This window comes from Harpia harpyja, chromosome 1 (assembly GCF_026419915.1).
Source record: "Harpia harpyja isolate bHarHar1 chromosome 1, bHarHar1 primary haplotype, whole genome shotgun sequence".
Classification (NCBI taxonomy): domain Eukaryota; kingdom Metazoa; phylum Chordata; class Aves; order Accipitriformes; family Accipitridae; genus Harpia; species Harpia harpyja.
In genome coordinates, this window is record NC_068940.1 from 43,262,923 (window position 1) to 43,288,403 (window position 25,481).

Below are 25,481 nucleotides of genomic sequence, written 5' to 3' on the forward strand. Positions count from 1 at the left end.
AAATTACTCCTCAACACATTTTTGGAGGAGAGATGAAAACACACTGAAAGATTAAGAGGCAGTCCCAAACTGGGGGGCTTCCCAAAAATGAAATGGGCTGGAAGCACTTTAATTTTCACCACAGGCAGGACCACAGTGAGCATACAAATAAATTCCTTTCAGAAGAGATACATGTTCTATTACTGTTATTGTACTGGTGAACAGCACAGTCCTTCAGCCTAGGGTTGAAGTGCAGCAATAGAACTACCTGCAGTAGAACTACTTTATGTTAACGACACACCTCTAGGTAATGGTAGCCATCCCTTACATTTGTCAATAATATTAAGAAAAAAATTGCCTGAAATAGGAAATTTAAAATTTCTTCCTACAGTAGAACAATCCTCTAGAGAGATATAACTAATCAAAGAAACATTTATGCTGGATATTGCACGATGTTTTCTCAAAGCGAAATCAACTTAACCTGTGAGAAATAATGGAATACTTGCCACTGGAGTAATTTCAAGGGAATTGCTAAAATATTCAAACATACATGGGCGAGTCAGGACAAACAGATGGAAAAGGAGGGACATTCCCACCACTAGGTTCCAAAAAAGAACAGGGTCATAAACAGTACTGTTTTTCTCTGCTCTCAAATATTACCAGACAATTTTATGGTATAGTAATTATATATTGCATTCTTGTGTACAGATGTCAAAAACAACCTGGGAATCTGAAGCACACATTCTGGGAAAACTGACAGTTTCATGAACAAAAATAATGCTTAAATGTTTACTTTTTGCCTGCAAGAATTAGTTCAGAAATATTTTAAAGAAATCAAGTTTTTTTAATGAAAGAATCAATATTTATGACTTTGTTCTATTCACTATTTATCAAGATACTTATGTTAATTCTTATCCATCAAGACAAACAACTACCATTCCTTCAGGACAAAGCAATGTCTTCACAGCCTGAAAAACATCATCTGTACATACATCTGTTGAAAAATTTGACATATAAACAATAAGCATCTAGACAAGCTCACGAGCAGAATGTCTCTTAGTCAAACTAGCACCAAAAATCCACGAAATACTCCACTTCAGGAAGAACACACAGACTGGCCAAATGTAATGTTTAGGATATATAGAATGTACCAAATGCATTGTTTTGACTATAACAGCAGTCTAAAAGGATGCTTGATAGATAATTAAAGCAGTCAATTAAAAAGATAACAGAGAACAGAAAAACACAATAGTACCATATATGATAGTATGTATACTGAAATAAACTCATACAAAAAGGAGACTTGGTTTCGGTTCTTTGCCTTCAGCCCTACCGTATATTATTTTTGTCACTAGTACAGTGTTGCATATCATTTTCCTTAATAAAGAAATGTAAGCAACAAACTCAATTAAGTTCTGCAGTTGGGAAAGGTTGAGTAAAACAACAGGACTAAAGCACATACTGGAGCACTGTCACTAGTAAGTGAACCCATACTCACTGAAAAGCTGGGACTGATGAGTAGGACACCTGGAAATCAACTTCAGGCAATAAAGTTTCAGCTTTAACCCCATTCATCTTAAATTAAAAGAAGTATGTTTCTCTAGAAACTTTTATTCTACCAGAGAATTAATCCTTCTGTAGCCTTTTTAGAAAGATTACATGCAGTTGTTACAGAAGTCCAGTGCTTAGTATTGCAGATACTGCACAAGGTTCAAACAATCTAGAGTGTTTATAATGGTCTATTTGCAGAAGCACATTTTTGACTGGGATGCCTGTGTCTTCAGAAAAGCTTCTACTAAGAAAATGTAAAGAATGCTACACCTCTGGAACTATACCAGACAGAAACTTTTGGGGGAAGGTCCTGTTTAACAGCAACATCAATGCAGTGCTCATTTTTCAGTATAACTTCAGAGTCTTTCTCCGCTCTTCTACTCTTTAGCCTGGATTTTCATTATCCCAGTAGCCACATGAACATTAAAATCTCCACTCTCCAACACTATTCCAACTAAGTGAGAAAATTTTAGATGTATATAAAACTTTTGCAAAGAAAGCCTGGGAAATTTTTATGGAGTAAAGGGCTGGTGGAAAGCCACTTCCCTCTACCTCCCCAGACTGAGAGTTACAGCTTAGCTAATATTTTAAAAGTAGTTAGAGCATTTACCCTACTCTTCTCCTTGAAAGTCTCTATTTGATGTATTTCTCTTTATTCCAAGGAATTGTGATTAATGTGCATAGCCCTCTCTCACTTCTAGTTCACGATGCCTTGTTCTTAAATGTATCACCAGCTCAGATATTCCTGTTGCATCTGCCCATTTTATTCCCAGCAGAACATCTTTGTAATTCAGTGAGGCCCCCTGTTAATCGCTTTTCCCACCTCTATTTTCTAAAGGCTATTAAACCTATATTTTTCCAACCTCCCTTAATAATTTTAGATCCTCAGGACCCCAGACCATTCCAGCTTGACCTTTGCTGTATCTTCATCTCTTTTCTAACAGCCTTTCTATAATAGGGTGAGCTCCACTTAATGCAATCACCCCAGCTGCCCTGAAGAGACAGCTAGAATTTTCCCTCATTCTGCTCATTCATTCCAGAATTTGTTTGCTTTTTATTGTGCTTTTAATGCTTCTAAGTAATGCATTATTGGCATCAGCTTTATCCTTTATAACCCTCTTTTCTATTACTGCCTTTTTCTTTTCTTCTTTTTTTTTTTGAACTGTATGATTACTTGTATTCCCCTTGTTTTCAGCTTTTACAGCTTCATTGCCTTACATTTATCTAGAACTCCCAAATCGTTTATTGTCCTAACCTCTGGGCTGGAACAAGTTCTAATCTTTTTTATTCCTTTGATTATAAATAACCTTTATATAAAACCTTAAGTTTGTGTTTTCAGCATCTTGCTACAGACTTCCCAATGACATCCCTGTAAGAAATTCCACAGGCCAATTCTAGGAGTTATCATTTTGACAATTTGCGGTATAGCAAAGGGGTAAAATACATACTTAAGCCCAGCTCACGCACCAATTTCAGATATTCAATGGATTCTTCCTCCACAAATATTTCTAATTAGTTTCTTCAATGTATACAAATACCAACCTTCATTCCTGAGGATGATGCAGTTACTTCCTTTACTTCAGATTATGCTCGTTATTCTTTTATCACCACTTTTACACAAGAACTACTCCACTTTTTATTTCAGTCCAACTAGATCTAGATTCAAGAATAAATTCAACAGCTGATCTCCTCTTGCATTTAGCATCTCATTTTACATCTGGATAAGGAGGACAGAATTTGGAAGAACAGTACAAACTTTTCACAACTTCCAACCTCCTATTCTAAAATTTGGATCTGCATCTTTGAACATTTTGATCCTGTTATCAACTCATTGACTGTGATATAGGAAACCTGTCAGTGGCTTCTTACGATATGATTAGGAATTTTATTAGAAATATGCAGTATCTTATTGCACATACTTACAACAGTCTATAGCTACAAATAAATACTTTAAATGTAACGTTGTCCAAAGTACCTAAGAGATATAAAGAAAGTATACCAATAGGACTTACATTTCAAAACATAGTCATCTATGAAAATGGGATTTAAGTACCTGAATCCCTTGAGCACTTACTGAAAGTTGTCTGTAAATTCCTATTATGAGATTTTTAAATTCATAAAGAAAAAATTCTCATAACTTCCTCAAAATATTAAAAAACCCTATTTATTATATTCAGCACTGGAATGCAGGTTTAAAAAACTATCAAATATTCATCATCAGCCCTTTAATAATTTCTGATATATGAGACAGGCTTCCACATCAGCTGAAAAGAAATTTTGTTTCCTCCTATTTATCATCTCCTCTTCCTCACCATAAGTCAAAGCAAATGTTGAATCTATCATTAAAAGAAATAATTAAGGGTGGAAGGTAGAAACAGGGTTCTTTTATTTAAGATTTCTTTTATTCAAGATTGCTTTTGCAAACATATAAATAACAATCATGTGCGCTTTGGTAGATAAAGAAGAAATATATTTGATCTCCCTGAGAGATACCATGTATCTTGGAGATAGTAATATTCTCTGGAGCAGTAGCTACAAAAATTTGGATTTGATGCCCAGGTTACTTCAGTGAATGAGAATTTTGTTAGTCCTCAAAAGGAAAAAGATTAGATGAACTATGCAGACAAGTTCTCCTCTTTCAGGAGCTACTTTTTTTTTTTTTTCCTTGACAGTCTTTCTTTTAGCAAGATACTGAAAAGAAGACAAGAATTGCTCATCACCTTGAATAATAAATGGCAATGCTCATTTTAAATGTTCCCCTGCCAGATGTAGGTCCCAAAATTTTCAGAGATTATTTCCTTGTGTAGAACAAGAAACTCAATACACTTACCCCTAGCAATCAATGGAGATAGTGGAAGCTATTCTTAAGAAGATTAAAAAAAAAACCACCACAAAGTCATCTGAATAGCAAACCTGGATCTATGCAACAAAACTCCCACTTTCTCAGACATTTTCAGAATAATCATCACCTGATATCACCCTGCTCTTCAAACATCTTCTCAGGGGCTGTGCCAAGACATGGAAAGTAAACTGAACTTATAAATCAGAATGCGTGTAGAAATATCTGTGAGTTTTACAAACTGGAAAAGTCATCCTGAAGGCACTGGAACAAAACAATCCTGACATCTTATTTTTCACTTTGCAGCCCAAACCCCAAGCTGATCACAGAGCAACTACAAAAGGCAGAATGATTCTGTAGAGGCAGCAACTTTCTTCCACGTTCTCTTGATCCAGTTGAGCTAACTTCCTTTGTTGCAGAGAAATTAAACAAAAATACCTCAGATTTTTATATTTCAGAAATCAGTATTCACATTTTTAAAATCCACAATACTCTTCTCATTGATCAAATAACCATTTTGTTTTTAAACAATACAAAATGAAAATAAAATTGTTCTGCATCTTCAAATTTACTATGAGAACAGTACCTCCTGTCAGAAGGAGGGAGAGAGGTCAAAGGTTCCTGATGGATGTTTTCAGAGCCTAGAGACTCCACAACCCATCTTCAGTCTACATAACTTGAAGTTAGGGAGTCTCCTTCCTTTTGACTTGTATTCTAGGTTATAGCTCTAAATGCAATTAAAAAAAAAAAAAAAGCTCCAAGACCAGAGGAATATGGTATATAATAACTATGGCATTTAAAGGGAAATAATGTGGATTGTCTGAATGGGAAAACAAGCCATATAGTCTCCTGTTATGTACTGGACCATCAATGCTCCATACAGATGAGAAGCAAACCAGGTCCCTCCTGTACATCTGTGCCACTGTACTGTCCCCAGGAAGACTCCATTACCTTTCCAATGTATGAGAAAAAGTACGTAATTTTAGCAACCAGTTAAAAAGCAAACGAGTCTTTAAATGTCAAACCACAGTAATCACAAGTGCCTTTAAAAAAAAAAATAAAAAACCAAAAACAAACAACTCCAAAAACTGGGAGTATTGCAAATGAGAGACTAATTCAGGATAATTGCCATCTGGTTTAACATTTGAAAGCTGGGCCTCCTGCATTTGAGACTCATGTTATTTTCAGGGGAGACATCTTATTTGGGCAGGAAAGAAAAACAACTGGGTGACAGTCACAACAGTTAACTCAACTGGCCTCAGGGGCTTTAAATGCTAGTAACAACTACTGGGATTAAAAAGAGTAAGTGTTGAATTCAGAGTTTAATGGGTGTCCTAAAGTAGTTTCAGATTTCTGCTACGACTTAAGGTGACACGGGCAATGCACAAGCTTGTAACAGAAGGGAGAAGGACCCTCCACAAGAAGCAGAAGTACTACTTCCATTTCACTCCCTCCTGCCCTGCTTTTCCCTCAAGAATAGCAGATGAACCAAGGAAAAATGAAGCAAATTTACAACAGACCCAGCTTGCAAAGCACTGGAGGATAATTTCAAAATCATCACAGAAACGTCGAATCACACTACTCTCAACAAGAGTGAGAGAAGTAGACCTGGCATGTCTAGGCTCATCTGCCCTTTTGCATTGATTTTACTTAGAAAAAGCATTTCAGGGGAAAAAAACCCCCAACTGTCAACTTGTTTTTACTAGAGAGGCAACCAGTCTTGCAGTACAAAGTATTCACTTATTCATTCCCAAATAGAATTGGCTACAGGAAAATGATTTAAGCCTCAGTGAACCAGCAAGTGTCATTTGTGATCTTTTTCCATACGCTGTCCAATCCTTTATTGTTTATTCAGCTTCTGATACTTTCTGTTTATCTACTGATATTTTTTAGAGGCACCTGTTGCAGTTTGTTAAGCACCCTGGAACCGAGTTACTGCTGGCATCAGCAGGGTCTCTGCCTCACTGAATCCACAGGCTCATGGATCCAAATCTGCCAATTCACTCAGATCACAGAGTTGACACCTTTTCTATTCATATGTGAAACTTAGAAATGTCTGAAGAAACCCATACATGTCAGAGACTTGTCTGAGCCTTCACCTCCACAATTCAATCTACACTCAATATGGTTTTTTACAGAATTCAACAGAATCAAACCGATCTCATTGTAGAGATTAATTTAACAAGTTATTCACACACTGCCAGTAAGGATATACCAGAGTGCAGAGAAGAAAGATTACAGAAACTATTGCCCTGATTTAGCCCCTGCTCACATGGTGTGGTCGCAGTCATGTAACTGATTATCATCCTCTCCCCACTCCCAGCTCAGGTGCACAGAGCTCTGGAATGAAAGGCCCATCATAACAGAGACACTAATTTCACTTGTACATACAGAAGATTAGATTCTTGTCACATTATTTATTTCCTTTTCCTTTAATATTTGTTTAAACCTTACAAACGGTACGCTGATATTACAAGGCAACCCATGAAACTCAGTAATATACCTGTAAAGTGGCGGGGGGGGCGGAGCTGGGGGAGCAAGCTCCAGCTTTTTAGCTTTGCTCTCAGGACATTACGAGGAAACACTTTGTGCCCAGCAGAAGTAGGTTCTGACCCCAATTCTCAAAGAATTTTTTTGTCAGGGACACTGACAATTCGCAAATGGCAAGTTACTTCATTTCTTACCTCAGTTACCAGCTACAACAGGAACAATGTATATTGCTCATTTTGCTTGCTTTAATTGGCCTATATTAGCAATGAGATCTTAAATAGGAAACTGATTCCTGACTCTCAAAAGCATCATTTAGATAAACTAAATAAATCTTCCTAACCTTTTATTCCCTCTTAATTATTTAGGGTGAAGCATTAGGAGCCCCTCCTACTATGCCAAAACCCTCGGAAGTTGCTTATCTCTAGTTCACATGAACTTTCTTTTAGAATACCTAAACCCAAAGAATAAAAGCAAAATGATTGGAAATATCTTTCTAAATTCTAACTGATAATTTTTAATCTTTCTAAATTGCTACTGCAGAATAAGGAAGGAGATAACTAAAATTATTATTATTAAGTAGTTGGTGACAGAAGCTGTATTTCTGCTAAAAGACAGGTATGCATTTAAGCACACCTGGAGGCTCTGGCCCTCTAGTCAAGGGTTACCCAGTTCTGCTTCAGCAACAGATGATTTGCTGGAGCATCCCACAGCTTCCTTTTCATCTGGTTTCCTTCCTCCAGAAATAAAGAAATTGGTGGGAGTGCCCAGTCTCATCTTGACGTATAGAACTGGGAAATACAGAGACTCTGAACCACAGTGTATAGCCAAAATTTGTGTGTGATGGTATACCTTCCATAATATAGATGCTGAGATTAAAAAACAAACTCCTGTCCTCTTTATCTGTGTAGGTGGTATGCTGGACATTCTGAGACATGTCACAGGTAGTTTGCTGCAGATAAGAAATGCATAACATTTAAATGTAAGCCTAATAAGTGTAACTGTCAGAATTACAAATATATTTCATATCAAAGCTCGAATACCTTTAAAAAACATTCCTGAGTGTCCTATCACATCTGTTCTCAGGGTTCTCTGATTCCAAAGCTTTTTCTTTTTAAGATTTGTCTTGTAAAACTTAAGACAGGTTCATAGCTTTGAACTGGAGGGGAGATGATCCAGCTGCCGTTTACCTTCACATAAAAGTGGTGTTTCCCTCAAATGCTCAGCACCACTCTATAATCCTTAATTTCAAGGTAAACATCTGCTTCTTCACAATCTTGGGCTATACACCTGTGAACAGATCATATATTGTCTCTAGCACAGGTCATTGCACAATGAAATTTCACGCAGTAAAGAAATAAAGGAACGAGGAGTCATCCCTGTAGGTGAGCTGCTGCCCTACTAGGTATCAAGCAGCTGAATAAGACTATGAAGTCTGATTTCCATTCATTTAATTTGTGGGAGACTGAGCGTTGATAAGGCAGCAACTTAGGGAAATATGCAGAATCTGCAGCAGCCCATAGTCCCTTTGTTCAACTTGCATAAATCACTACTTTTTTTTAATGTTTTCTGGAGCTGAAACTGTGAGAACACAGGTGCCAACAGGGCTCTGTTCCACCACACCCAGCAAGAGAGGATTGCTCCCAACTACATTATGCTCTGCTGAAATCTCACATAAGATCTTCAGAACATATTTTAATTTAAAGCACAGGGGTCACAGGGTAAATGGCTGCACTTGCTACAAAACACAGGAGACAAATCTAGTTTCCCAAGAAAGCAAACAACAAATTTACAACTTTAACAATTACTTGTAGTATATTTATCCTCATCTCTCAACACACAAATGTTTTCAGTGACTTGAGGCAGATTGTTTTACTGGTAAGAGATACAAACTGCCAGGAAACAGCAAAAGGCAATTAGTACATCACTATCTCTTTTGTAATCACAGATGAAATTTCTGTTGTTTTTTTTTTATCCCCTATTGCTCGTTCCCCCAAACAAGCAAGACATCACCTTGAAAATGAATGCAATTAATTATATTAGCTGAAGCTTTTAAAACAGAATGGCTTCTAATTTACATTCCTGGCAGAAATTCAATAAGATTGCACTACTGTAATGTTGATGGACTGCTGCTGCAGTTATACCAGTATCCTGAAAAAAACATTTTTAATGTTCATGACGGGATTTTTAGAGCTAAGTACTTTGAACTGTTAAGTATTCTCAAGTAAAGCTGCAGTGAAGAGACTACAGAAAAGATAGTTTACTGGGTATTAACTGAAGCTGGAACCATTTCCTTCCCTTTTGCACCAAACTCTCCATACACTTTTAGCTAATCAAAAATTAGCTGAATTCTCTTACATGCCTCAACTAATTACTAAAGATGTCTACCAAACCTACAGTGTTTCACTTATGTACCTGAACACTTGCCCCCTCTTAGCACAGTTGCAGCTGTGTTGGTATGAAGTGATTGCATAGCTTATTATTTGTGTACAGGGATTTCTTGATGGTACTTTGATATCGGTGGAGCAGTATGTGGTGGTTTAACCCCAGCAGGCAACTAAGCACCACACAGCCGCTGGCTCACTCCTCCCCCCTCCCAGTGGGATGGGGAGGAGAATCAAAAAAAAAAAGAAAAAAAACCTCGTGGGTTGAGATAAGAACAATTAATAACTAAAGTAAAATAAAATATAATAATAAAAAAACATAATAACAATTGTAATGAAAGGGAATATAACAAAAAAAAAAAAAAAGAGAGAGAAATAAAACTAGTTCAGGTCAGTTTGGGTCAGCTCTGGCCATGCTCTGACCCCAGCTTCTTGTACAACTGCTTGCTAGCAGAGCACGGGGAAACTGAAAAATCCTTAGCTTAAGAGAAGCACTACTTTGCAACAACTAAAACATCAGTGTGTTATCAACATTATTCTCACACTAAATCCAAAACACACTGTACCAGCTACTGAGAAGAAAATTAACTCTATCTCAGCCAAAACCAGGACACAGTGGCCATCGCAGTACTCTTGTACTGCCTCAACAATATAAGCTAAAAGTAACATACACAATAGAAATTGGTATACTGTCCTGGATAACTGAGTTTTTGTAGTAAGCTTTCAGTTAGAGACAATAAATGAAAGCAACAGTGATTATGCATGTATTTTTGAAAACATTGATTTATAAAAACATTATTATTTACAGTGATGTAAATAGCAAGGAAAAAATGTAGATTAGTGTTTGGATCTCAGGTTGCAGGATGAGGTAATGGCAGAAAAAACATTTAATTGCAAATTGGGTACACATTCTACAGCCCTATAATCATTCTACCACAAAATTACACTTCTACCATAGATGCACAAGGTGGCTCAGCTGTGGTCCAAGCATGCCCGGTAGACAGACGTACAAAAGGTAAGATCTAGATCTCTCAATTCAAACAAGGAGACCCCTGCACAGTCAAAAAATTTCCAGGAGTAAGTGTATATAAACTGAATGAAAATACTTAAGTCAATGCCCCCAAAACACCTAGTAAATAAAGCATGGAATAGGCTCTAAATTTGATAGGTTTATATCACTTTCTCTAAGTTCAAGCAGATGTATAGGAGTACATGCATAAGATACACAGCATAGTATTCATGCTCATAGAAAATTTGCCATAGCCTACTGAATTCTGTATAGGTTATTACATCATACATCTATGACCCTGATGCATACTTCTCAGATGTCATGTCTGAACTTAATTTAAGAAATCTTTAAATATATTTATCATCAAGTGAGATAATACTTACTGCCTTTACTTTTGGAATAATGCAAAAGAATTCAGGAAACGCAGGTGGGAGGATCAAGTCTGCTATCTCAAGAGCTTAAAAAAAAAAGGTAGGCATAGAGCTGTAGGGTGACTAAAAAAAAAAAGCTAGTGTTGGTCACATTCCTTTAATTAAAAGTAGTAGGGGAGAATCATTAGGCTGATTTTGATTTGAGCAAAGAGTTTATTTCAGATAGAAACGTCAGTGGTTTCTCTTTTTCCACAAAAGATGGAGACTGAGTGGACTCCTTATGAAGGACTTGATGCAATGCTTTATTCTTAAGATGGAAGGCATAAACTCTTTATTTCAGAGGGAGGATGTTGGCAATTCATGTATTTCTTAAGCTTCTCTCAGACAAAGGGAAAAAGAAATCTAAAGAGATAGCTAGTAGAATAAGAAAGCCAAAATAATTCTCAGTGTATTACCTGTATTGGAAAGGCCCTCACAGAGCAGTGTCTGGATCCAAACAAGAATTTCTGAGCAGTTCACCCCTGTCTTTGAGCCAATACCAAGATTTTTAGCTAAATGTTTTAATCTCTTTGCTTAGAGAGATGTCTAAGGGGGCTAAATATAACCTAGATGTTGCAGGCATATGATGTATCAAGTTTAACAATGGGCCAAACTCGATCTGAAGCTGTAGTCTGGACCTGTGCTTGCCAGGATCTCACAACAGGTGCTGAGAAAGTAAGTTATCTGATTTAAACCACATGTATGAAATTATAGTATCTTTAAGATTATATAATGAAGAAAAAGTTAAGCTTTTTATCCTAACAGACTGCAAACTTGCAAAAATGGATGTGAATACAGAAGAAAGTCTGGAATGCAGGGAGTGAGACAGAATGAAGTTACCAACTTCACACATTCATAACCTCCCAACCTGGGTAAGCGGTTTCAATGCACTGTACACTATGAGCCCCACTCTGTATTATCTCATAGATTATTGGTTCTCACCCTGTGTCTTACTCAGGCTGCAGTACAGGGCAGCAGTGAAGTCTCTCAAGCACTGTAACACTGACTTCTCTTGGAACAGTCATGGACTTCTGCTGTACACCAAAGAATATAGGGCAGAATTCCTGTAACTTAACCCCTTGTTAGTTTTATTTTTCTGAAGACAGACATGTCTCTCTCAAGCAGCCTGGACCACTACTGCATGGAAGAAGATCAAGAAACATAGAGACAGGGCAGACTGCTTATTCTACAGATACTAGCTTAGCTTGATGAGCTCATCAGCAAGATGCGCTAAGACAGTAATCACTACAAAGCTCCAAGTTTTTCCAAAATATGTATCACACTTATATTATTGTACACGGCTAAAACACACGTCTGCTAACACTATGCAACTTGTAGTACATCTCTATAGATCTGGGAAGCCAGATCTCACGCTGGGGATGCACGAGAGGGATGGAAGCAGAGATGGCAAACTCCAGTTAATGGAAGGTTTAGAGGGTCTGAGGCACTGCCTGCAGAAGAAAGGTGGCAGACTGTTGTAAAAGTGATAGACATGAAACCATATCTTGACACACTGGCAAACTTAATCCACCTGGAAACTGCAGGTTTAAGAATACAACAAATCCACCTCAGGGGAATAGCAGTTTAAAAGCCCTGAGGCCATAAATTATATTGGATTTGGTTTTCAAGGGAGTTTGTCACCGTCTAGAGGGAAATTTAGTATGACTGCTGAAGCTCTGAGATGCTTCCTTACCTTATGTATTAGAAGTTCAAATATTTGGGGAGAAAAAGGCTTCCTCTTCAAACACAGGATTGGAGCACACACTTTCTCATCTTCTAACAAATGAACAACTTGAATAGAAGAGATTATGCTTAAAGTTTTAAAAAGAAATCAAAATAGACAGCAGTACTGTGATTCCACAAATCAGGCCAAATACGTCACTTCACAGTTCACCCTGCCCAAATACTAAAGCATCAGGGATACAGAAAGCCCTATGTGTAACAGCTCTTACTTATTTTACAGTGAGTTACAGCTCATTTGGAACAGCACACTAATTAATACAATCAGAGGCAAAAGTTTCAGAAATCTCCCAACAGCACACGTTAGCATATACTGCCAAGAGACTTGATAAAGTTCAAAGCTTATCTTGTAGCCTGCATGCTCCGTGTTTGCTCAGAGCAGCAGCTGGCCAAGTGATCTCCCTTCTTCTCAAAGAGCAAAATTAAATTAGATTAGATCATCTTCTCTCCCTTGTAGAATTAAGATCGTGCTATGAAAACAAGCAAATTAGCTTTTGAAATCCTGTTTCTCACTTAAAGGCTACAAAGGCTGAGGAATGCTTTCTATACCAATTCAGCAGAGTTGCAACAGCGTGTGCATGTCCTGTTTTCCTGGCAGCCTAATGGAAACAGTTTTACAGATCTGTGTCTCACTGGACTTGAGGCTGTGAGTGACAGAGAATCCTGAGGTATGAGGCCAAAGAAGAAGGGAACAAAGGAGAAAAGGAAATGGACACAAGGTCTTGGGAAAAGGCACACAGAAATGGTGTGGTAAGAGCTGCAGGAGTAGAGAGTTTTGAAAGCTTCTTGGTTTGTTGCTATGTAAAAACACTTCTGAGTAAAAGAGGAAAACTTAGTTCCTAGGCAAAGATAAGGAACATGAATGTTGTATGAGAAAAAGCTCAGAACATAAGGAAAAAAAGCAAAAATGTAGGAAACAAGATTGTTTGGACTTGAAAGCTGGACTGAAGAACAACAAACATTTATGGATGGCAAATGGGATGGAGGGTGAAGAGTTTTAGTTCAGATATCACAGTGATGCCAGATGCCATGTAAAAATCAAATACAGTGAATGAAGTTCAAAGGGGGCCATACAAATGAGATCCTATATTTAAACTCTAGTTTCTAGAGCTGAATCACTGTACACCAAGCTGTGAGGTCAGTTGGCACAGACGCACTTAAACAAGCTTATAAAAATGTGTCCCCATTAAATTACCGTGCTGCAGCAATTAAACACACTCCAGAAGACCATCCTATGCAATCTGTTCTAGACGAACAGCTAATGAGAACTAAGCTAAACCACTTTTTTCTGGTTATGATTCCTCCTTTGAATATTCCCATAACTATGCTGCTAAACAACTTAAACCTATAAAACTGAAAGGGTGAAAGACATTTGTCTGCTGTGGACAGATGGAGTAGTAAAACTGGCCACGAGAATACACATGGTACATCTTCATTCAGTCACCCTAGACTGCATCAAATTTAGCAAGAAAATTTAGCTTATATTTTAGCATGGTTTTTGGTTACTTTGTTTTTTGGTTGTTTATTTTTTGTTTGGTTTTTTTGTTGGTGTTTTGGGTTTTGGTTGGTTTTTTTTTTTTTAAATACCTTGATTATATCCTAGTTAAGCTGGAGGTGAGGGAGAAGGTGATTCGGATTTTATTGCCACGATTCTTCACAGCTTGATCTTCACTACTGTAACTGGAGCAGATTATAAGATGAAGATGGTATTGCGAGAAAAAAGAAATACAAAAAAAGTCTCATACACATGGAAAACAAAAGAAGTGTGGAGTGAAAGAGAACTTTTGAAGGGTTTACATTTTCATGTGGTATCTGAATGGTGAGTAGCTAGGCCTGAGTTTATGGGGCAGACTGACTTGTGAGGAGGTGTCACTAACAGTTATCCTGTGAAAATGTTAACCACACTGCTTAAAGAGTTACTAACGTGGGCGTCAAAGATGTGTGGTATAGAAGTAAATTAAAAAATGGAAGCACTGCATAAACTTTCAGTACATAAAACATTTGTTCTAAAGCATCTTAAAATTAATCAGAGAAACAGCTCTGCTATTTCATGGTTTTGAAGATTGCAGGCCACTTACTGTCTCTAAATTTGTTCTTTCAGCATGCTTCCACACACAGCTTATACTGCTGTGTGCACCAGAGGCATAGTGGGAAGATAAGATAAAACATCCATTGAGATTACAGCCTGACTCAGCCAACATCCATACAAGGCAATAGATGGTATTTTCAAAGATCAAAGGGCTGCGGTCAGATCTTTAGTGTTAAAGATAGTCTTGTTTTAGAAGAATTAGATGAACCAAGGAGGCTCTCAGACACCTGAGCTGTGTTGCAGGTTTCCTATTCTGCTTTCCTTATGACAACCTTCTGATCAACATTGACATTTCCTTCATATTACCTTCATTCTTGCACTGTGAGTAAATCCAAAGTAGAAGACGAGAAGAAAAAATTGTTTCCACAATTAGAAATATAAACCCTCTCTACAGTGACAGTGAAGTGTCTTTGTTCTGTTTGTACGAGGCCTACCCCAAAGTACCAAGTATAAGTACTGCAAAATAAAGGCTTGACACCTCTCTGTACCTATAGACATTACACTAATAAAAAGCCAAGCTTTTATCAAGATAAATGAGGGCTCAAAAGGGCTTGTGTTACAGCCCGAAATGTCTCAATTTCCTGTGAATTCCTTGTAACTTGGCTGGTGCCATTTTTACTGCAGCTGTTCATTCAATTGAGAGTTCACATCATGAAACATGACAGTGAGGAAAAGAGCCGATGAGAATTCAGTGAATACAGCTTTTCATTTGAAAAGACCCTCAAACACATACAATTGCTTTATTTTGCTTAATTTTCAACATTCATAAACATAACTGCATAATTTTCTAGTCAATACTGAAAACAAGTGATAATTTGTAATATTACAACTTTCATCTCAAAGGAATACAACCACAACAATTTCCACTCCCTTCTAAAAGAGGTGAATGATATGGAGGAGGTTGGATTGCCTATGCAGGAGATGCATACATTATTTTTCCCCATAAGAATATATTAATATTGTTGCTATCAACTTCCTTTTGTACATGTATAAATGACTTTTGGAAAATAGACTTATTTAAAGCCAGTATTTTTCATGTGCCAAATTACATGCACTAAATATCTAATACTGGGAATAGCAAATGCTAATATTTCTTAAACATAAAAGATTAACTCTTTTTTCCCCACAAATTCTCAATAGCAACATTTCTCAGTGGAGCCAGTTAACAGAGGTTACTACCATTCCACCCAAACAATCTGTACCCTTCTAACTAAATAGTGAAGCATTTGAAAATCTGAAAAGGATACACTGCTCATTATGAATCCCCATCCTGTTTATTTTGAAGCTGGTGGAAAGACTTCCAGTTATCTCACTATACACTGAATTGGGCCTATAGTAACGAAACAGCATTAGTTAAATAATTCTTAACACTAGAATCTTAGATACTGTACCATACCGTTGTACTCACATGCTGAGAGTCTGTTAAGCGGTGTGATGGTTTTGTGATAGAAGTAAAAAAAGAAAAAAGTAAGATAGGAGAAAGATGAGAGTTCACTGGGAAAAAACAAGACAAATAGGAAAAAAAGTACTGCATTAGCCAGACAATCCACTGCAGTACACAGTCTCTGTAAGAGATTACACCCAATTCCCACTGATTTTAAGGGGCTTTGGGAGAATTCTACTGACTCTATGTTAAGCAACTACAAAAAGCTGAAAATTCATACGGACAGACTTAGCAAGGCTCTACTATTAAAGTACATAAGGGCCTGAGCAATAACCTTAACCATACTTTTTGCCTTTCCTGTATTCTGCCCAGCCTCTGCTCTGAATGCCTATTTAATGCCTCAGTTGATTTCTTGGATCAATTCTGAGGAGTAATTTACAGCATTTCCTTCTGTAAATCCTTATCTTTCAGCATTTGCCTGTTCATTCATAACCTTCTCCTTCCTTTTTTCAAATCTGGTCTGTCTTGACTTTGGCCATCTGCCCCATGCAGATTTCTCAGGTCATTCTTCTCTTGGAACTTTTTTCCTGTTATGCTTTTCCATCTCTAGCTTGCTAACCAACCTTTCAGGATAAAGAAAAAATACCCAATGGAGAGGAGGTTCACAGCTTGGAAAACAAATTCAGAATTCTGTATAATTAAAAATTCCCTCTTGAAAGGTTGTGACAAAATAAGTTAGCTCTCACTAGACCTGCAATATTCCCTAATCCTGTCAATTCCTTCAATATCACTAGAATCTACCTACTCCTTCTGAAACATATGTTCCTACTTTAGTCACTGCTTTTCCTCTGTTCCTTAACATCCACTATCTTCACCTTTATCAATTTTAGTATCCCAGCTTCTCCAGAAAGACCTTCCCCATCCATCATTCTACCTATGCACCTTGTTTACTCCTGTTCTTCCTTAAGCATGCTTCTCTTTTTGCTCTGAATTTTCTAATCGGACCAAAGCGGTATTAAATTCTCAGTGTCCTCCTTACTACAGAAATAATTTCCACAGAAATAAGTATTTAAAACAAAAGATCTTAGTCAAAACTTGTTTTGTATTCTAGCCTTATTTCAATGCAACCATATTTATTTCAACAGAATTTAAACTAGATTTCATCTACTTGGAAGAAACCTCTCTTCTTTCTATTCCCCAACTCTTGAAGCTTTAAAGTTTTTCATGAGAAATGTTTTTCCATTGGTGTGGCTATACAATTCCCTAACTTGGCGCTCAAACAAAAAACAGTTTTAACACACTTGGCATCTAGACAGCATGTCCTAATAGAGCTCAAAATAATAGATTATGAAAAACGCAGACTGTGTGCTAAGGATGCTGAAAGGCATCAGTTCCTGCTAGAGCCAACAGGTGCTGAGAAAAATTAATATGCTTCAGTACTGAAACCATGGAGGAAAAACATGTACAACAATGGCTTTCTTGTCCTTCCTCCTAGCGTGATGCTGAATGATGTTACGGCAGTGCTTTAAAAGTGTCATGGTCTCACTAATGGTGATAATGGAAAGGTCCTGACATTCACAAACAGCTCTGTTTCTGACAGCTTTCACAGAAAAGGATCAGAAATAGACTGACAACAGTTCAAATGTACCATTTAACACACCAAGGTGCAGTAACTACACGTATTCCCTACAGACAGCAATCCCTTCAGGGTCATTAAAAGGCCTTCCTAGAAGTCATTCTTTCAGATTCCTTTGATAACATTTCTTTATATCATGTCTGTTCAGGGAAGGCTACATACACATCCGTGCTAAGCTTGATTTCAGTACCAAAGTACCATCTACATCTAAGTGGAAGTATGCTTCTGCTGACCTCTCTCGATGGCACATAAGGAGAAATTCTATCTCACATTTACAATATGAATGACAAAGTATTAAAAACTGAGATGTAATTTTCCTTCAGCAGAAGGCCTCTAGAGGCGTAAATGTTCGTAATTAAATCAACTCCTCTTCAATCTTACATCATGGAATAGCTAGCTAACTACTTAGCTTTTAAGTGTGATATTCTTAATTTACAGGTCTGCAATTTCACATGTACTTAGGTCAAATGGTCCCTCACTATTTCTATTCCATCTAAAACTAGTATGCCTAATTGCAAAAGAAAGGTACTACTTGGTGTTAGAACACAGGAACACAAGACAGAAAGCAAATATTTGGTAAGAATTTCTCTTAAGACTAATTTCTTTAACTTGTTACCTTTCTAAAATCAGTTCTGTGCAAAAGAAGCAATTGCTTATGGTCTTCATTGCTGGCTTTCCCTGCCTGAAGAAGCAAAATTGTGTACTAATGCAGGTACAATTTAGTTACTGACAACCCAGACCTGATACAAGGTAGTAAAAAAATATGGGTGACAATACATTCCTTTGAGGGACAGCTAAATCCTAATGCTGGGTTTTGAGCAGCCTTTACAGAATCAGTTATAGTAATCGCTTTTGGGGGCCTTACTGGATAGAGTAAGATAAAGCAATTAAAGGCCATAGTGCAAGAAAGAGTTCCCTTTAGTTGCTTGCAAGGTTACATTCCTCCCAAAGCTATGTTCATAAATAGGCCAAAACAGTACACTTTCCTGATAGTCTAAACATTCTCATGCACATCCACTAAAATAAATCCAGGAAACTAAGCAATCAACCCCCAAAACTCAGCTTAGCATAAAATAGGGACGAAATTCTGGAAATGGAGAAGAACTATTTACAACTGCAACTATAAAAAAGAACCCCAAAACACAGACATGAAGCTGCATAGTAAACAGCAAAATAAAAATGCAGTGGGGAAAGCCTCCAGAGATCCCTTTCTGCTTAGACCTTAAAAGCTGAGAAATGACTTTGAGTTCATTACCCAGCCCCAGACTAATCTATTTACTTGTATGAAAGTGAAGGACTGGGGAGAAATATATTTGACTCATTCTTAGTAATTTCCCCTGCAAAAAATATTTTTTGGAGAAAAACAATATACAGACAGCTGAGCCAAATTTCTTTCTCCCTCTCAGACAAAATTGGATCATGATTCATCATATACACAGTTGAATTTTAATTTATTCCTTTAACAAGTTTGTTTGTGTATTTTCTTCTAAGCAAGAATTAATACAATCAAGACACAGGAAAATGTTAATTTTATTGCATTGCCTTTCAAATTTACAAATGTTGAGTCTAACTCCTGTTGGCATTCATTCTCTCCTGAAGAAAAAAAAAAAAGACAAATGTCTGACCTATGCACAGAGGTTCTCTGTTCTTTGTAGAGGTTAACACTAACCTTGTATCAGTAATGTCCTGAATGAAATTAAAGGTTCCTACCCATTTTCAATGTGGGCATAGATGGACAGTTATCACCTTCCTCAAGGAAAGCTGTTTCATAATTTGTCCTGGTTTCAGCTGGGATAGAGTTAACTGTCTTCCTAGTAGCTGGTACAGTGCTATGTTTTGAGTTCAGTATGTGAAGAATGTTGATAACACTGATGTTTTCAGTTGTTGCTCAGTAGTGTTTAGACTAAAGTCAAGGATTTTTCAGCTTCTCATCCCCAGCCAGTGAGAAAGCTGGAGGGGCACAAGAACTAGGCACAGGACACAGCCAGGGCACCTGACCCAAAGTGGCCAACGGGGTATTCCACACCATGTGACGTCCCATCTAGTTTAGGAACTGGGAAGTGGGTGCAGGGAATCGCCACTCGGGGGACTACCTGGGTGTCGGTCGGCGGGTGGTGAGCAATTGCACTGCGCATCATTTGTACATTCCAATCCTTTTATTATTGCTGTTGTCATTTTATTAGTGTTATCATTATCATTATTAGTTTCTTCTTTTCTGTTCTATTAAACCGTTCTTATCTCAACCCACGGGTTTTGCTTCTTTTCCCGATTTTCTCCCCCATCCCACTGAGTGGGGGGGAGTGAGTGAGCGGCTGCGTGGTGTTTAGTTGCTGGCTGGGGTTAAACCACGACATAATTATTCATTCACACTGTAACTCCATGGTGCCACTCAACAAAAGAGGAAGGTGACATAGGAAAGCAGTTGGCCTATTAGACTAACATAAAACTTCACTCAGTTCAGTGGAGTCCAAGTAGATTTTAGCCATCTGGTATTCATATACATCATGTCTATGATGTTCGCCTGCTAAATGAGTAGTTCACAAAGCAACACTAATGATGATAACCCTTCTGTTCTTTCAGTGAGAAGCTCAGAGAGCCCTCCAGTTACTGGAACAAAAGAACACACCCAATTAGATGTGGGAAGAGTCCCCATCCCTTATCTCTGCTGCAAGAGAAAAGAAAGAAATTCTGCTACAAATCCTCACTGAGGTGGTGCAATGAATTCAAGGGAAGTGATGAGCTGCACACACTAAACAGGTCTGGAGCTGTGTTCACTTCATTGGGTGACGCAAAGCAGACTCACAGAAGAAAGCACTCAGAACTCATTTGTGCCTTAACCTTGCCAATTATTATCTCAAAATGTCCACCGTTAAGAGGATTCAGCACAGATGACTCCTCCAAGTTCGGGAGGGAAAATTATAGAGGAAATGCTGACTACATCTCTGAAGGGGGAACCAGACCTGTCAGTGCTGCAACTGCCATAAACGTTAATGGTGTAGTTAGCAGCCATTTGGTACTAACCTGCCATAGTCTTCTGAAGCACCATAGAACAGTTTGAATCCTTTAGCTCAACTGTAAACCGAAGAAGCATAAAGACACCGTGTGCACTTGTGCCACTGGTGCAACACTAGTTGTCTGCTACTTGATAAGTTTTACAGAACTACACACACAAAATCCATAAAACCATGTATCAGCGGCATTTTCCACAACTATTTTGCATCTTCCAAACCATGAATTAAACATTGCAAGCAAGTTTGGCTCTTCAAAAGATAAAAATGCATCTATTTCTACCACAAAAACACCTTTGGTTGATAACAGGTCCTGCTTCTCTTTGCAGAAAATTTGTGGACTCTCTGGAATAAGCAAGCAAAGCGAGGCAATTTGCACTTGCTAAGTAACATACAAGAGTTGTAGCTCTAATTCTCTCTCTCTCTCTCTAAATACTATAATTTGTTCCAAACATTTTGCTCATCCCTAAATTCATAATATCTAAACTTCTGTTTCCTACAGACAAACAGAATGTCTACTTAGAAAGCAATTCAGCAAGAAACAGCAGTGATATGGAGCATGCATATAGATACATATCTATGTATATATAGACATACATACACACAAGTAAAGTAGCACTTACACTAAGTGCCAGTTTATATACATGAAGGGAAGTAAGCAGTCACGCAGATAGGGCCAGATCTTCAGCCTCTATGTGCTGATTGCTTATCTGCTAACTTGGAACAGGGAAACTTCAGAAAAGCAAACTTGAGATTAACACTAAATCTAACGCCAAGGAATGCTGCTGTAGAAAGGCACATGGCATGATGGCTTTGTATTCAGAGTAGAATTGTATTTAATACAATTAAAGCAATTACTTCAGTCCAGTCAGCCCTAGTTAAGTCTCCACTGGAGTTAGCAAATGGTAAAATGCTTTGAACATGCAAATATTGAATACTTTCAATATTAATATTCTTGCAACTGCTGCAAGAGCAGGCAGGTCCAGGGTCCTTGGAATACTGCAATGTTGTAACATGAAAAATAAGGCCAGTACTTTTGCCTGGCTAGTTTAAACACAACACATTTCCATGATTGTACTAATCAAGTATCTGCCTCAAAAATACGGAAAAGCTCAGGCCCTACTTTACCACCAAGGAAATAACTTCTGTGATACAACACAAACTAAAGGGTCATGTCCATCTCACATCATCTAATACCAGCATATAAAGACTGAATATTTCAGAAAAATAGGAATGAAAACTGCAAGATGGAAATAAAGAAGAGCAGGAGAAATCTATTTGCTGTACTTTGAACTTCAATAACAGAATTAAAGTCTTGTGTCCCTCCAACACTGTCATGCAGAGTATTGAATCCCTGCTTGGTAACACAGCTTTAGGCAAATACCCCAAAAAGCTAAGAAAGCAATGATTGAAGGCATAGGAGTAGATGGAAGGAAACGAGACACTGAATTAAGAAAGGTTAAAAGGACTGGGTCATGTTTAGTCCTGCAAAACAAAGACTTAACTACATGCAACTATATAAAAGAGGTTATAAAAGAGAACAACAACTGATTATTCTCTCTAGTCAAAGATGGAACAAAAAGTATATGAAGCCATAAAAAGGAAAATGAAGGTCTGAGAACCTTTATACTCAAAGAGTGGAACAAGCAGCCCAAAGGCTGTATAATACTCATCACTGAGAGTATTCAGGCTTAAGTAAACACACATCTGTTAAAGAGTATTTTATTATAATTGCTCCTGCTATTATGCAAGGAGGTGGAATGAGAGTCCCACCGAAGTCTGGGGATTCAATACCTACAATTCATTTCTTTCACATTTTTGAAACTTTTATTCAGAACAATAAACACCTGGTTCTTAATTCCCCAATTAACACTGTTTCCAGCCCTAAGGAATTAATCATAGAATTCATGGAAAACAGTTTATTTTTTAGCAATGGAGTAAAACAAATTGCCTACAAACTTCTACATTGCTAATGGAGCATTTTAATTGCCCCCCCCTTTTTTTTTTTACATTTTAACTCAAAAAATAAAGAACAGAAAGTTGTCCCTGGGCGGAGAGCTTTGCAACAGTGTGTCAGCAGAGAATTACACAGCACTATAGACTCAGGCTCTCGTTCATGGTACTGACCTCCTTTGAAGAGCACTCTGAGATCTAATGATGAAAAGTACTGTAAAAAGTGCTAGATATTATCATTAGTATTCAGGAGGACAGAATTCTGTGGCTTGGTGAATTCAAAGGGACCTGCCAGTACCTATGAAAGCCGATAACATTTTACAGAAGAAAACAGCTCTGAGAGCAGTGTTAATGTAGGCTGGTTGACCAGGGTGGGAGCAGGCCATGGTTTTGCCAACATCTCCCAGCAAGCTGCGCTCCAGACTTACTTAGTATCATTGAACCAACCTAATACCTGCTCACCTTTTCTTTTTACCATTTCCACAATATAGTATTTTAATCTATTTTCAGCTACAAAAATAACGTAGTATCTAAAATACCATCCTGATAAAGAAAATCTACATTACTGCTTGTGTTCTCAGAACCCTATGCAGTCCTGTCACCACTCTTCATGCCAAGGAGCTTTCCTGGCTATAGCTGGCCACCAGAAGATGCTGATTCCACGAACACCTCTTTGTTACCATCTCTTACACCCTGCAGCTCAGTGGATCTACACCCTGCAGCTCAGTGGATTTACACCCTGCTACTTTCAGCTGCCTTGGAGAAATTAAATACAATGGAAAGTCAATCACCAAATGTTCTAGTACTCTGGTTTTAAAGATGTCCCTGCTTGTAGAAGTGGAATGTGCTGTTCATCAGTTTATTTGCCTGGTTTTGCCACTAGATGAATTTTAAGTAAACATCTTTTCTTCTCACAAAACAGATTTTCAATGAGTAACCAATACAAACAACATGCATTACGATTCTATCCCAGCAATACAGAGTCCCAATAATAGCTTTGAATGTCTCCGCTAGCTTTGGGGAGTCTAATTGACCACTATAATTTACTTCAAGGTTAGCATGATTTGGACAGCTCTTGAAAACATGTTTTTTTACTAGAGCCTTCTGTACACATTTGCTGTGGTCGATCTTCTTTTTCTACCTACTGATTTCACCTTTTGTTCTGTGTGAATAGTCCTAAGTCATCAATTAGTAACATGAGGAACTGAGTCATTTCCCCTTATGCTCCTTAAAATCTCTTTAGATAATATTTATCAGCATATTCCAAGTTGATGGCGGCTTTACCTTTGCATCTCTCTACAATAAAGCTTTCTATATTTCTTATTTGATGTCTAACCTTTATTAAGTTTGCAGCAGCTCTAACATCTTTGTATAGTTATTGGTGCTACTAAATATCATGGAATGAGGTACTAAGGGGGAAAACACACACCTCTATTTATTTAGTTTTAGCAGAAATAATTCTGAAAGCCTTGTTAAAAATTACATTGTAGTGTTTTGGGGTTGGTTTTATGTTTTTGGTTTTTTGGTGGTGGGTTTGTTTTTGGTTTTTACCATGCTATTCCAGACTGTTGTTTGTCTATTGATTTCTCCATGGTTCCAGCGTACTTCAGATGACAATGTATCTTCATATGGAGGCCAGGAAGATAGGTTTACTTTAACAGTTAGAGTTGACAAAGTATTGAACTCATCCAGTCCAAGCCATGTAAGCCCTCCCATTTATTCCTTGCTTTCCAAATTGCACCAAAACTGTGTATGTTCCTATTCCTTCAAGTTGCTCTGGGAACAGTCAATTCAAAGATCTGTCATGTGTCTCTAGATAGGTCTTTACCAGGGACAGGGAATAGGACACAACAGGGTAGAAGCTGACGAACCATAGAGATAAAATTGCCATCGTTAAAAAAGCAACAACATCCAGGATGCTAAAATACATTCTTACAGACAAGACCAGAAAACTGCAACTTTCACAGTTAACTTCTTTGTGGATGCCACAGCCAAATCAAGTGGTACTAGGTGTTACAGACTTTGAAAGATCCTGTTCCGAACAATTTCCAATAATAAAATAAACCCCCCCCCCCACAACTTAACTAACCTTTTGTGATGGAGAAACCACAGCTAGGCTGGTATCTTGTAAGCTTGTTTTCTACTGACAACAAGCATACAGGGATGAAGACTAGGCTGTCTATCAATGGCTATGGCAGGGAGCTATTGTATCAGCTCTACGTGGTATACTTAACAGGCAGCTAGCAATTACAAGTCTCTTAGCCCAATAATTACAGGCATAAGAATACCTCTTGAACAACATTATGTTCCAGTTCTGCCATGTAGCTCATGCTTCTCAGAGTGCAATGCACTAACCAGAACAAATACTTCTTTCTTAGGACTGAAATAAAAGTCTTAACTGGCTGGTCAAGTCTGTTTGCCATTGTGTCCATTAAAGGGGCTTGCACTGCTATTTTAGGTGGCAAGGAACACAGACAAACCATGATTTTTAGAAAATTTTGGTGTGCTTTCTTAAAACAAGTTCTTTTTCAATGTGAACAAAACATTCCACAGAACTTTTATTAAGGCTAGAGAACTTATTCCCATATACACCCAGCTTAATGGTAACTTCCAATGAGAGATAAAACTATTAGAAATTACTATTACTGTGACCTCTTCAGAGAATATTCCAAGTATCACATGGAAGACTATACTATTATTGGATGTTCTCAAAATAAGTTACCAAACTGGATATTCTGGTAACTCTCTCTGTTGGAAATGTTTTTCTTGCATATGGAAATTTCACTGTCTGAAAACCAGCCTAATCAAGCACTATCTACTACAGTTAATTCTTTAGGAATTTTCTTTTCTTTCTCAGAATTAGATTTTAAAACAGTCAGTTAAGAGCCAAATGATGACTGGAAGGTCTGATATTCCCAGACATTACAAAGCTTTACTTTTTCTGGCCTCTCAAACATGCATCTCCCGAGGTAAGACACCATTCTGATCCTGAAACATGCAAAAAGCTGGCCA

At 37.7% G+C, this 25,481-nt stretch overlaps 1 protein-coding gene across 6 annotated transcripts in view; it reads right to left on the minus strand.

The window, feature by feature from the left end:
* The window catches only part of PTPRT (protein tyrosine phosphatase receptor type T), a 492,692-nt gene that overhangs the window by 325,090 nt on the left and 142,121 nt on the right, over positions 1 to 25,481 (minus strand). The window lies entirely within an intron of this gene.